The sequence below is a fragment of the Ursus maritimus genome, unplaced genomic scaffold (assembly GCF_017311325.1).
Source record: "Ursus maritimus isolate PB19 unplaced genomic scaffold, ASM1731132v1 scaffold_2, whole genome shotgun sequence".
In the NCBI taxonomy this organism is placed as follows: Eukaryota; Metazoa; Chordata; class Mammalia; order Carnivora; family Ursidae; genus Ursus; species Ursus maritimus.
Genome location: NW_024424452.1, coordinates 68,792,052 through 68,806,908, shown reverse-complemented (window position 1 = coordinate 68,806,908; position 14,857 = coordinate 68,792,052). Strand labels below are relative to the sequence as shown.

Sequence of the window (14,857 nt, the reverse complement as noted above, 5' to 3'; positions counted from 1 at the left end):
TCAGTTCTCACTGTCAAACCAATCAGCAAAAATAAGACTCATTTTCTGTTAGAAAAAGTAGTAGGACTCTAATTTTTACTTCAAAGGAATGTGTCGTCATTACACAGCCCAGTATCAACCATATTGTTTCAGAGTTTTGGGAAAGATGATGGACAACAGAACTTTGCCACTAGTTTATAAACTAGTGAAATAAAGCACCTGCTTCGACACTTTTTATAGAAGCTCTTTTTGTTTTGCTCTCCCTCAGGAGCCATGCATTCTCAGTCTCTTTTGTTTTGCACCCAGGAGATTTTCACAATCCAAAGCAATGCACCAAAGCAAGATTCAAGACAGGTAAGGAGTATGCCTTTAGTTTATGGGAGATGGGCATTTGTGAAATGGGAGTGGAAACAGAAAATCAGCAGACCACAGTGTTCTCAGGCAGACGGATTTCAGAAGAGAATGCTTAGGGAAGCTGAGGATTTGGAACTGCATGTACCCACATACCCCTTGGGAAGTCTTCAAGTACCATGTGTACGGATTCCTCATTAGAAGACCACTGCACTAGATTACCAGAATCCTGAACTTCAAGATGTCAGTAGACATCTTTAAAAAGTGAAACTGATAACTTTTAACAAAAAATGTTAATCTGATATTAATTCTTGGATGTAAGTGAATGATGATACCCTACAAATGGACTCCATCCTGGAGAATTTGTTTTCTAACGGCGATCATCTACAGTTTGCGAGAAGCGACTGTCTTGGCTGGAAATGGAGAACATTTCCTTAGCCCTCTCCCTCTTCTCCTCACACTAAGGTGAGCTTGCCAGCCAGGGAGCCTGGCACAGTGTGATTCAGGATGTCAGAGCTGTCTCTCCGGGCAGAACTGCCTGTGAGGTCCCCAGGGACAGACTTGTTCCTTGTGGCCAAGACTCCATTAGCAGCTGGGTAGGGCCAAGACTCCATTAGCAGCTGGGTAGGCCCACTCACCAAATTCTCCCAAATTCCAGGCCTCCATACCCTCAAATAGTATGGCACATATGAGTGTGGAGAAAGCTGAGCACAGGAGAATCTAAGCCAAATCAAACCAGGAAAGTCAATCTAGGGTCCTATCAAAACCCCTTTAATGCTGCAGTTTAAAAAAAAAAAATTTTTAATATTTTTTTTAAGTCCTTGCAAAAAGTGGTCACTTTTCTATTTGTAGGATTGCAGCAATTCTTTTCTTAGATCTTAGGTTGATTTCACAGGTGTTCAGAACGATCTGATAGATGTCTAGCTGATTTCAAGGGACCAGATGAAACAAGGGTCCCCTACTCTTCCACCATCTTCCCTCCTCCTCAATTTCTTAAAAGTCCTTAGAACCCCAGAACCAGGTAGGGGTAGGTAGGTTCAGAGCCCTGGACCCTCAGCTTCCCTTGTGTCTCTACTTCCCACCCCAGGCATGATTGGGTCCTCCACAACTGTGGGACAGAGGCAGAGGCAGTCAGCCAGCCAAGGGCCACAAGCCTGGTCCCAGCATTTGTGATTCTGAGGAAGAGCTGGATCATAAGGCCCAGTAGACGTGAGCCCCTGAGAAGCAGCCCAGAGCACACAGGCTTGCCCACCTCCAGCCGCTGAGTCTCCCGTGGCAAATACGCCGTGCCTGCACTGAGCCAGGGGTAGTGGGACCCGGAGGCCCTGCCCTGGGCACCAGCCAACAATTCTCTCAGCATCTCCACCCACCACCCAGATTTAGAGCTTTTGCAAATTCTGCAACTCAAACAACTAAGAGTTTGAGAACAAAGCCTGAGGCAGGGAAGAAGAGTGGGACAGAATACTGCCCAGAGCCTCAGGAGACCTGAATTTCTGCTCTGGTCCTGCCTTGAACTTAAAAATCACCCTGGGCAAGACATGAGCCTTAATATAAAAAGGAGAGTGAGAAAACCCACCTGGTTCTGGATAAAACCAGAGCAGTCAGAAAGAGTTCTAATGACTGAAAGGAAAAGAATAGTTAAAAGTGAAAGAGTAAATATTGCCTAGGAATGCGATATTAATATCCTTAGGGTGAGAACAGTGATTTTCTGAAAATTACTATTTTTATGGCTCCTATGCCATACTTCTTATGAGTTTAGACTAAAACTAAACAGCTGTTTACATAACACCCTAAAATATCTGTATAGAAACCAAGAGAATCACTTTCAGTGTTTACATACCTATTACTACACACGCGTGATATGAAAATTTTGACAGGAGCTAAGTAGAAAAGGCAATAGAATTTCTCAAATACAATCCTGCAGCAGCAATGGGTTCTCTGTTACTATCTGCAATTATCAAACATTTTGTTTATTATAGTTACTTTTAAAATACAAATAATCAATGGTAAAAAAATGTATTTAAAATAGTAATACTGTTCGCTTAAGAGCAGGTAAAATGCGAACAGCAGACAGGCAGGGCTCTACCTCACTTTTTGCTAATGGTTTTCACATTAATTCAAGTGCAGAGCCAATGAACTAAGCCAGTCAAAAAAGGACACATAGTATGAGTCCACTCCTAGGAGGGATTTAGAAGAGTGAAATTCATAGACAGAAAGTAGAATGGTGGTTGCCAGGGGGAGGGAATATTGGGGAGTTATTTTTATGGGAACAGCTGGAGTTTGGGAAGACGGAAAAGGCTCTGGGAACGGACGGTAGAGGTGACTTGATGAACTTGATGACCCTGAACTGTACACTTAAACACGACTACAAAGGTAAATTCTGTTACATATTCTTTTACTGCAACTTTTAAAAATAAATATCTATTTTTAAAGTCACAAGAGGAAAAACTTTTAAAAATCCTACCCACTGACTTAATCTTTCCTGCAAATTAAAGAAAAATTTCCGTTATTCTATTTTAGTGGCAGAATGTGAGTGCTCTAAGAAGCATGATCCACATATTAATGCAACAGCAATGTCCTGACAAGATGCATATGAATTGGTCCCATTACTTTTTTTTTTTTTTACAAGCAACCAGTTGTAAATCTGTTAAATGATATAGACAGTTTTTATATACACATAAACGAGACATATAAATGTGAGCAAAAAGTATTTAACCCACCATAATGTTTCATACATCATTGTGAAAACACTTTACAATATCTACTAATAGCTTATACAAATTTTGTCTTACTCATTTACCACTCTGTCTACATTAAAAAAAATACTAGAAAATGCATGGAAGGGGCGCCTGGGTGGCACAGCGGTTAAGCGTCTGCCTTCGGCTCAGGGCGTGATCCCGGCGTTATGGGATCGAGCCCCACATCAGGCTCCTCTGCTAGGAGCCTGTTTCTTCCTCTCCCACTCCCCCTGCTTGTGTTCCCTCTCTCGCTGGCTGTCTCTGTCGAATAAATAAATAAATAATCTTTAAAAAAAAAAAAATGCATGGAAGAACCAACTAGGAAGATTCTATTTGTGATGAAAATGTTTGTGCTACCAGTTTGTGCTATTTACTTTCAAAATGCTTTATTACATTGCTTTACATAACTAATGAACAATCCATATACTATTTCTTTCTTCTATAATAGGAAATTAATGTATAGAAATTAATGCCTCCGTATGCCACATCACCTATGATGGTGCGGTTTGATGGGTACTTAATAATGCATCTTAATATTTTGTAACTAAAAATATTATAAGGATTTTTATTTCCTACAAAAATTATTGATTTACTTTTCTGCATTTTATTCTCTTAAAATGAAATACTAAAGTTCAACCAGTTCACAACTTACGAACTTGTCATAATCTAGAAATTTATTTGCAAATAATTAATTTGAAATTAAGAATATCTCAGAGAAAATGTTACAAATACTGGTCAGTTTCCCAGCCAACCACACATAAGTCTGTAAACTTTGAATCTGAGGTCCAACAGGTAATTAACAATCCTTCTACTCATTATCACACCCAGGAGAGTGAGTGCCTGAACTTAACAGCACTGGAGACAGTGTACTAATTTCCTCAATCTAGGATTCCTAAAGAAATACTAAGTCCCCAAACCTAAACTTTAGAGCAACATCTAGGTGAGTTTCTTGTTAGAAATCAAAGTTCTCCCAACCTTTAGAAATCCATTTAGTTTTAGCAGGCCAACAAAAAGATTCTCTGGCATATGACTCTAGGTGAAGAAACATGGTCCAAACAGTCCTCTCCAGTCCTCCCAGCCAGACACATGGCCCAAAACAAAATTCTTCTGATTTCTTTCTAAAACAGGGAGCAAAACAAACTGCCTACACAGTTTATTAATAGAGGATCCAAAACTTATCAAGATTGAGCTGACATTCTCTAGCCTGGAATTGGTCCTCTTAATCAGAAGCGCACATTAGAATCAACAGGGAAGCATTTTTAAAATTCACATACCCTGGTCTCCAACCTGAGTTAATTGAATCATAATCTCTAGAGAGGACTTAAAAATCATACATCTTCTGAAAAAGCCATTCAAGTTACTTGGTTGTATACCCCATCTTAAGAACCACATCTTTTGAGGACTTTACACATAACTGTTCAACAACCACATATATCCACAAAAAGCAAACCAAAATCTGCATTCTTGATTCCATTCACCTGTCCCTGAAGTAAAAGAGTCAAATTTCCACCCTCTAGCCCTGAAATAACTGGCCCAAAACCAAATCAGGCAGAAGGACCCCCCAAAAAAATCACAATGAAAAGCTGTCAGGATCTGGTGGTTTGCTTTTCTTGAGGATAGCCAGGTTATCCCATTCAAATTCTATCCTCTGTGAGTCCTGTCACTACAGAGAGAATCATTCAGAATATACCATGAGATTATCAACTGAGAATCAAATCCGGGAAATCGCTGTCTCTGTCTCAAACTGGAGTGAAAAAGCAGCAACCCCATTTTTGCACAAGTCAAATTACTTTGGTAAGCCCTAGTTAAAACTGCAATTCCACTTGCCCCTCAGCAGCTAGATGCACCTAGAGAGAAGAAAAAAAAAATCACAAACATCCTGATTAAATTCATCACCATGCATATCACATGAACACAATATTCCTGACAATCTCAGTACACTCTCCCAGGATGGTCACTCTCCCGCCCTCCAAAATTACGATGTCATATTGTGCTGGAAAGAGGCAGCATCAGAGGCCTAAGGCTGCTATTCTTAGAAAGGCCTGCTTGCAAGGTTGGTGATGATTAAGATAATCCACGAAAATTGCTTAGTGCCTGGCACACTGTAAATAATAAATAGTAGGCTGCTGTTACTCATCTGGTTGCCCGGGCCAAAAACATGGGCTCTGTCCCATGATCAACCCATCTAAATTACCACCCAAAACACTCTGTGCTGGCATACTTTTCTTTTCTCTATAGCTTTTATCAATGTCTAAAATAATCCTACTTATTTTCATGTTTATTTCCTGACTACCCCCCACCCCAAATTAGGACATAAGCTCCATGACAGCAGAAACCCTACCTGTCTTGGTCATTGTTATATCTCCAGAAACTGGTACCCACCATATAAGAGGTATGCAATAAACATCTGTTAAAACGAATTAATGAGTATACTCTAAAAACATTCTACTGGAACAAAAGACTACAAATCTTAAGGCTACTTATGTTCTGGTAGAAAGATATTTCAAAGCCTCCTTGCTTTAAAAACAAATATATATTCAATGGCCTTCTACTGTCCAGAGTCAAATTCAACTTATGTAATAAGCCTTCTGAAATGGCCCCAACTCACCATTCCAAGTGTATTTCCCACTATTCCCTCACTCTGCTCCGAGCACATGCCTTGAGCTTTCCTATCTCCATTCTCTTGTACTCGTCATTGCCCGGTTCCTCTCTGCCATCTACAAAGCCCTCCTCCTATCTGATTCACAAAACACCTCTTAAGGGTCAGCTCCGATGTCACTGCCATGACTGACCCTTCTCCATTCCCCACTCTCCTTATCAAAAGCAATCTCTCTCGTGCCTCCTCTAATGCACTTACATTCTCCTTAATTCCTTAAGGGCAGGAACCATATGCTGTTCATCTTTATTTTCCCACACTCCATTATACACATAATAATTCCCATACTCCATTATACACATAATTCCCACATCCCATTATACATATAATATTTATTATACACAATAAATATTCATTGAATTAACTTTAAACAGCCCTCCTAACCACTTGTCCTTCTGCAGACATCACTAACAATAAATACATACTGGAATTTGTATGTTAGAGACACAGTAAGAGATGATCCTTGGGGTGACATATATAAAAGGATAATTAATAATCTAAGATAATGCATACTGGCTGCCAAACAAGCACCATGAACATATTTTATAGGCATTCAGAGAAGGTAAGTCAACAGAAGATGACATGGCTGAGAAAACTATTTTAATGATCGTCTGTAATTTTTAAATTAAAAATTAATTATAGACATCTATAATGCATCCTTCTCTTCCACACAATAACACTGACTTCTCTCTTCCACACAGTAACACTGACACAGAATCATTAAATCAAAACCACACATTAGAGAAGGCATTACTTCGAGGTGGTGAGGGAAAAGGCAAAAAACACCATAAAACTCTACTGTAGCATTAATAATCCCTAAAGAAAATGCTATGAATAAATTGCAAACTACAAACCCAAGTGTAGTGGAGACTGTAATTTACCCAGAATCCATTCCCTCTTCCTAAATAGAATCCAATTATTATTATTTACACTTCCCTCACACAGCCCACATACCTTAATAATCCCACCAATGCAACGACTAGTTCAAGAACACACATGAGACCTAATTCTGACTATCAAGACTGGAGAGGAGACTTTCTGGTGTTTCTGGGAAAGGTAACGTCTTGCTCCTCTTGAGAAGGCTAAAGGAAGCCACGTCTCTCTCCCTCTTTTCCACCTGAACAAGGATGTCACTCTGGTGCCATCCTACAGCTTGGAGAAAATTAGTGTTAAGAGAAGACGACACTATGGCAGCAGCGAGACTATAAGAACCTGGATATTTGATAACACTGTTGAGCCACCAAACCAAGAAGCTTACCTTACCTCTACTCTCAACAGTTTAGCTAAAATATCCCTTATTATTTAAACGAGTCTGCACTGGATTTTCGGTTATGTATAGCCAAAAGCACACCATCAACCCCCTCCCATTTTTGTTGCTTAATCAACAACTTTCTCTTGTTATTGTACTAGCATTTAAATTGTTTCTTTTTATTCCAACCACTGAGGTCAGGACTTGTACCATTAGAAATTTGACTTGTTTCTGTTACAGAATCATAAATTTAAGAAGTACAAATGTTCACAAAATTCCCTGCAAGTTCATTTTAAAGGAAAGACAGTTTTAAAAAAACGAAAAGGCCTGAGGTTTATAACAGGCCTGTTAAAGTAGCTTTGAAAGTATCGCTGTTTAAAAGAAGAAAGATAAAGTCTAAGATGATGTTTTAAATTTCAAATGATAACTACATATCACTAAATATAACCTCTGTTTTTACAGATAAACAAGCATTTCCATATTTTAGGATATTTTTATCCTAAGGGACATAAAAGTGAGATAGGTATCATAATTATTATCTTAATTCCAATTATTCTTGATAGAATGGCAGTAAAACAAGTATTTTGAAAATATTTTTAACAAATGAGTCACCAATAAAATTCACTGAATTCAAATCCTCTTCTATTTCCTAGAAGATACAGTGAAAATTCAAAAGATTTTAAGATAATTTGGTCAGAATCTTACTATTTTCCTGAATATTAAAATAAAATTCTAAATTTAAAACTTAACTTATAAAGAGGATTATGGGAGTTAAAAACATTTTAATAATATTATTATATTTCTTTCTACCTTCCACAACTAATACAATTGTCTAGCATGAAGTAAGTATTCCATAACTGTTTGGATGTATTACTGCCATTATCACTAATGACCACTCTTTGACCTCTGGTTCATACTTCTGCCTCCTGAACATTCTACTTGGATGTCACTATCATTCAAACAAAACCAAAAGCCTATAGACTTAAACATTTTGCTATATATATTAGCAAGCCTCTTCGTCAAATTCTATTTCTTTCCTGATTTCTACAAAATTGCTTTAAAGTAGGAGTTACAGAAGTTTTTTATCACAACTGACTCAATGTTGAGATTTGACTGTTTTAAAATAATTTTAATTTTACTGCCTATTTATTCCATTGTGTACTTACCAATTCTTTCATTTATCAAATAAATACCTAAGTAACTACAATACACCAAGTATTTGTGCTAGGTACTGGGGATGAAGTGATAAGCAACATAGACATAGTCCCTGCTCTGGTATGGAAGTTAATATATCAAATGAGGACATACGTATATAACTTAAAATAGTAATATGTGTTGTAAATTAGGGACTGTGGTATATATATTTTTTTGAAACTGGTATACTTTCAATCACCTTTTAATCCTTACTGTTTACAATTTCAAAAAATCATCACAAAAAGGGAAGTCAACCAAGCTGAATCCTCCAGCTCACAGAACTTATAATGAATGTGCTATCAGAACAGGTCATACAATCTGTGACTAATATGATTTATTGTGGAAGAAATCTGCATCCCCACTAGCCATCAGATTGATATGCAAAGTTATTACAATGAAGACAGTTTTAAAAAAGACCTATTTCACATTTTCGTCACTATTTCATTGTAAAATCTGCTTTGAAAAATGGCCCTAGTTTGTAATTAAATCACATTTTAAACATAGATCGGTCTATAACAGCATTATCTATAATAGCTAAAGAAAATTGGAAATAGCTTAAATATTGAAAAAACATTGTAACGCCCAATAAATGTGTATCTATTTAGTGGAATATTAAGCAGACTTGGAAAATGGTAATTATGAAACTTCTACAATATAGATTGGGCGTTACAAGCAACTATTGAATTGTTGAACTCTACATCAAAAACAAATGATGTACACTATATGGTAGCTAACTGAACATAATAAAAAAAAAGAAAAGAAAATTCTACAGTACAGAAAAAGAGGTTAAGATTATACAATATTGGTGATTATGATAACTGATACCTATTGAAGGCTCACTATGGGCCAACATTTTAATATTACATATTAAGGAAATATGATTTCACAGTGAAATTCACAAAAGATATATACACAGTACAAAATTTTTACATTAACCACAGTCCCAGCAATTCTGGCAACATATTCTCTTCCTCACTCCCTTCACATACTGCACACAAAGAAGATATAACAAATTAATATAGTAGGAAAAGTGTATCAGTTGAGATTAAGTTAGCTCTACCTAACAGAAAACTCAAACATAGCTTAAACAAAGTTAAAATGTATTTGTTTTTCAAGTAAAATAAGTCTGAAGCTAAACAGTCCAAGGCTGGTAAGGCAGCTCGACAAAGCTGCCAGGAATCCAGGATGCTTTCGGCTCACGGCTATGCCGTCCTTGGAGCATGGCCCTCATGCCCCCAGCCTCATGGTCCAAGCTCTGAAGACATCAAGTGTGTTCTGTGCAACAAAAGGGAATAAAGTGGGGGAAGCCCCCTTCTTTCAGTCAGACCTGTGATAAATAACACACGTCGCTTCTGCTAGCATCAACCGACCAGAACTAGTCATGTGGCCACAACCAACTCCAAAGGAAGCTAGAACACAGTCAATCAAGTTCTGTTAATAAAGAAGGGGAGCTCTATCAAAACCCCAACAGTCTTTTTCGAAGTAAAGAAAAAGCCAATCACACAGAACTGCAAGGAGCTTAGGATAGTCAAAAATTTTTCAAAAAGAAGAACAAAGTGAGAGAACTTACACTTTCCAATTTCATAATTTGGTACAAAGCTACAGTTATAAATTGGGTATGTGGTACTGGCATAAGGATCAACACATAGATCCGTGGAATAGAACTGAGAGTCCAGAAATAATCCACACATCTATGGCCAGTTGATATGTGAAAAGGATGCTAAATCTATTCAATGGGGAAACAATAATGTATTCAACAAATTACACCAGGATAACTGCATTTCCACACGCAAAAGAAAGATGTTAGACCTCTACATCATGCCACATACAAAAATTAATTCCAAATGCATCGTTAGTTCAGTTTACTGTCCTTTCACAGGACTTTCACTTTATTTAACTGCTTCAGTTGATCTATATTCCTTTTGCTATAACTCCCCAGAGTTATACCATAATCCCAAATTCATGCTTATCTCCAAGGCATGGGGAATAGGGAGCATTTAGATTACATCCAGCACATACACATGCGCACAAAATAACACGTTAAATCATGACCAATAGTACCAGAAATTCAACCATTAAAATTGCCCTCGCTCACCTATCTTTTTTTTTTTTTTTTAAGTGGGCTCCACACTGAGCAGGGCTTGAACTCACGACCCTGAGATCAAGACCTGAGCTGAGACCAAGGGTCAGACGCTCAGCCGAGCCACATAGGAGCCCCCCTTCTATCATTTTTTGTAGTAATAACCTAAAGAAAATCATTTTTTAGTTTTGCTCATTTAAATATGTGTATAGACTAGTGACATGTTATGTTGGTGCTATATAGCCTAAACACTCAAAGAAAATTAGTCTAAACTGAGCAACATACACTGGCCATCTACAAAACTCCACGTCTAATCTGCTAGGATATCCTATACGATCATGTATAACTGCACATTCTGGAGGCTGGGGACCTTCAGAAATGGACATTAAAGCAGAAGAAATATATATCATCTGAAGCAATTAAATAAAGTGAAAGTCCTTCTGTTAAAGGACAGTAAACTGAACTCAACGTTTCCTCGGTATTTCTTAATAAAGCTTCCTGGGTTTTCAAAACAAGGAGTTCAGACTCAAATACAATTTGAGCCACATGCAGACAATTTCAGGGGGAAAAAAAGTTAAAACTGCTTTACCTGAAAAATCTTAGCATTAATAAACACTTAACAATTACAGTTGTTTAAAATCCAAATAGTTCCTACTGCAAAACTACATATCCTCACAAAAATTATGTTCGTATATTTTAGAACTGACACGTAAGTTAGACACTGCTGCAAAGGAAGTATCACCACAGCTGGGGAGAAAATTCCTTTATCATTCGCAAATACTCGTTATATCACATCATTTCCTTTTACTTCTTTGTCTCTTTAAATGGGATGGTTGAAGTTGTATTTTTCAGTGACATACCTAACTGAAAACAAAATATGCTAGACTACCATAAATACTTCATCCTGACCCCAAGTAACTATTTTAAACTATGGATGTTGTGATCTAAGCATTCTGCTTAGTATCTACTTTAAATTCTTTTCATTTCAAGTAAAGGCATTAAATCTAGAAACTAAAAAATGATCACCACTTTAAGATATAAATATCTTATGTATGGCTTTACTATTTTTAATGTTTTCTTTTTCCTTTTTAGGTAAAATGTGAGAGTAAATACAGAACTTTTATTATTTTTTTGAGACTTTATTTCTTTAGAGAGAGACAAAGAAAACGCAAGCAGGGGCAGGGGGACAGAGAGGGAGAGGGAGAATCTCAAGCAGGCTCCACGACTCTGAGATCATAACCTGAGCTGAAATCAAGAGTCAGACATTTAACCAACTGAGCCACCCAGGCATCCCTTAAGATTTTTTTACGTAATCTCTACACCCAACATGAACGTGAGACTCGAACTCACAACCCCAAAATTAAAAGTCACATGCTCTACTGCCTGAGCCAGCCAGGCACCCCCAGAACTTTTTATTTATTTTTCTCAGAACTTTTTAAACAATCACCAACAAAGTAAGTGACCAACAACTGGAAAACAATCAAAATGACCTTGACCAACAGAAGTAGTCAACAAGCTAATCAGAAGAATATCTAATGCAAGGGGAAAAAAAAGCATTATGTAATTGTTTGGGTCCTCTGGGCTGCTGTGCTAAACCACCGTTGGCTTATGCACAACGGAAATGTATTTCTTAACAGTTCTGCAAAGGTGAAAGTCCACGATCAAGGCACCAGCACGGGTGCATTCCAGCAAATGCCCTCTTCCTGGCTGCTAGCTGGCACCACTGCACTGTGTCCTCATACGATGGCAGGGCCCGGAAGCTCTCTGGGGCCTCGTTCATAAAGGTTCTAGTCCCATTCCTGACAGTACCACCCTCACGACTCAAGCACCTCCTAAAGGTCCCACCTCCTAATACCATCATCATCTTCGGGGATTAGGATTTTAACATACAAATTTGAGAGCGACACTAACGTTCAGCCCACTGTAATAATTCGATAATAAATTGTGTTTGGGGGTGTGCTTTGCAACATGCATCCTAATGTTCACATTAAAAATGAAGTTCCTCTGAAAACCTGACCTGGGAGCAGTCAGAAAGCTGACCAGTTTCCCAGTTAGGCCTACGTCTCAGCAACTCCCTGAAACATACTTCTCTTAACTTGGCCCTAAAACAGAAATGAGAAGGATAGCTCAATTATTTAGATTTCAAAAATATTTTCTCCGTGAACAGGTGAAATTCATTACAGGACTGTCATTAATGTGGGGCTTTTTTTTTTCTTTTTTTTTTTTTTCATTTACAAGGAGCAACTTGGATTTCCGAAGACTCAAGAGCAGCCGAGTGCTGCTAAAACAGAGCTTCCCTGCAGCTGTATATCTGATGGCCCCTCTCACGGTACCCGGTAGCTTACTAGTTGACAGAAGTGATCATTACATCCACCATTTGTAACACTTGTATGATTTATTTTGTCCTTACTGCTATGTTAGAGTTCTTTTGGTCTGTGTCCAGTTCCACAAACGATGAGTACTATGTGTGTGATTGGGTAACCTTTGAACGATCTGTGTGTCATTAATGTAAATACGGAGAATTTATCCTACACAGCGCTTTCAAGAATAAACCACCCTCCCCAGATAAGACAAAGACTATTTACAAATTGCCATCTATGAGAATTATCACCAAGAAGAAAAAAGGCTGATCTCAAAGACTATCCCGATGAATTCTAAATCCCCTATCTACTGTATCCAGTTTTGAGCTCCTCAGTTACAGGACTTAGAAAAAAGTTTGAAAATAAGATCATGAGGAAAGAGTAAGGGAATTGGGAATTTTTAACTCTGCAAAAAACTAAAGCTATTTTTTAAGTTGCCATTTTTATTAGTTATTCATGAACACAGATTCAATTGTCACTTTAAGAAAAACACCAGGGGCGCCTGGGTGGCTCAATCAGTTAAGTCTCGGACTCTTCATTTCGGCTCAGGTCTGAATCTTAGGGTTGTGGGATCAAGCCCTAACATTGCTCCACACTCAGTACAGAGTCTGCTTGATATTCTCTCCCTCTCCTCCCCACTATGCCCCTCTCCCTGCATACACGCACTGGTGCACATACTCTCTCACTCAAATAAATAAGACCTTTAAAAAAAAAAAGAAAAGAAAAACATCAGGCCCCAACAGGCACCATCATCCTCCTTTAATAAAACTTTCCCTTCCCATACCATCCTCCCAATATAGTTATAGCATAATTTTGGTTAGATTAGTATTCAGGGCTTCCATTGCTATAACTGTGTAAATTATTTTTCTTTCCTATACAAATTTTTTATTTTCTTAATAATTGCTTTCTCGTTTGCTTCATTTTCTAAGCAACTCCAGACTCTCCAGACTTCCAAATCTCCTCTCAACATGTCCATTCACATCAGTGCAGAAGTCTCTCCTGTCTGGACTGACTCACTTCAGTGTTGGGTACAAAGCTGCCATTCTGTATTCTCCCTTCACCATCATTCTAGGAAATTCCTTCTTCTCTCCCCTGTATTGGACCTTCTTCCTATAGCCTACATTTCCTCATCTTAGTTTATTCTCCTGTTTCGTTTAGGCTAGGGCGACCAACTCATCAGTCTGCCTAGGACCTTCCTGGCTTTCGTACAAGTCCCAAATATGGAGCAACTCCTCGGTCCTAGGTAAGCCTGGAGGGTGGGCTGCTTATGCTATTGGGAGCCCACTGATTGCAGAAAGCACATTTTTTAAAAACTTGCATGTCCTTATCCCATTCTCACACTTGACTAAGAATTTGGGTATAGAATTCCAGTCTGGAAATCATTTTTTTCAAACACTAACATTGTCTTTTAGCTTCCAGTCTTTGCTGCTGAGAAGTCCAAAGCCTTTCTGAGTGCTGATCCTTTGTTTTCTTCCTCTTTGGAAACTTTCTGGGTCTGTTGTTTGTCCCAAGTTCTGAAAATCCCACAGTGTACTGATTGTGAATCTTGACGTGAATTCATTTCCATCCTCTGTGCTGGGTGGGGCCCCTCTATAGAGAAACTCAAAACCTTCAGTTCTAGAACATTTTCTTGAATTATTTCATTGATGAATTCCTCCCCTCTGCTCCCCCTATTGAAATTCCTATAATTCAGATTATTATTCAGAACTCCTAAATTGACCTATAATGTTGTCTCCTCTTTTCTCTTGGTAGTTTTTGCTCTATTTTCTGAGAAACGTTTTCTGCTTTACTTTCCAATTCTGTGCTAAGGTTTTAATTTGAGCTATCACATTTTTAATGTCGAAATTTTTTCATTCTCTTCTTTTCCCTTTTATGACATCCTACTTCAGGATTCTCTCTAATCTCTGAGAATATGCACAGTTTTGTTTTTGAAGTTATGCTTTCCCTACAGAGTCTGTTTCACGTAACTTGCTTTTTTGCTTGTTTGTCTGTTTGCTTGTATGGAGCTATGCCTTGGGCAGTAGACGGTTTCTCCCTGGATATCTGGCAATCTTTGGTTTCCTATTCATGTTTTTCTATTCATCCCATATATAGTATGAGAAAATGAAAAGAGGATATGAAGCTCTGAACCCCTGGGTGAAGCCCACTGAACAATGACCTTCAGTGTAGTGTGACTGCCTCAGCCCTCTACTGAAGGATCCCTGATGTCTGAGAAGACTTTTCTAATCTTTTTGGCTTTTTTTTTTTTTT

The 14,857-nt window shown here is 38.1% G+C and overlaps 1 protein-coding gene across 7 annotated transcripts in view; it reads right to left on the bottom strand.

Annotated features, from left to right (window-relative positions):
- CDC42BPA (CDC42 binding protein kinase alpha) overlaps positions 1-14,857 on the bottom strand; it is a 308,490-nt gene that overhangs the window by 277,115 nt on the left and 16,518 nt on the right. The gene's annotated exons all lie outside the window — the stretch shown is intronic.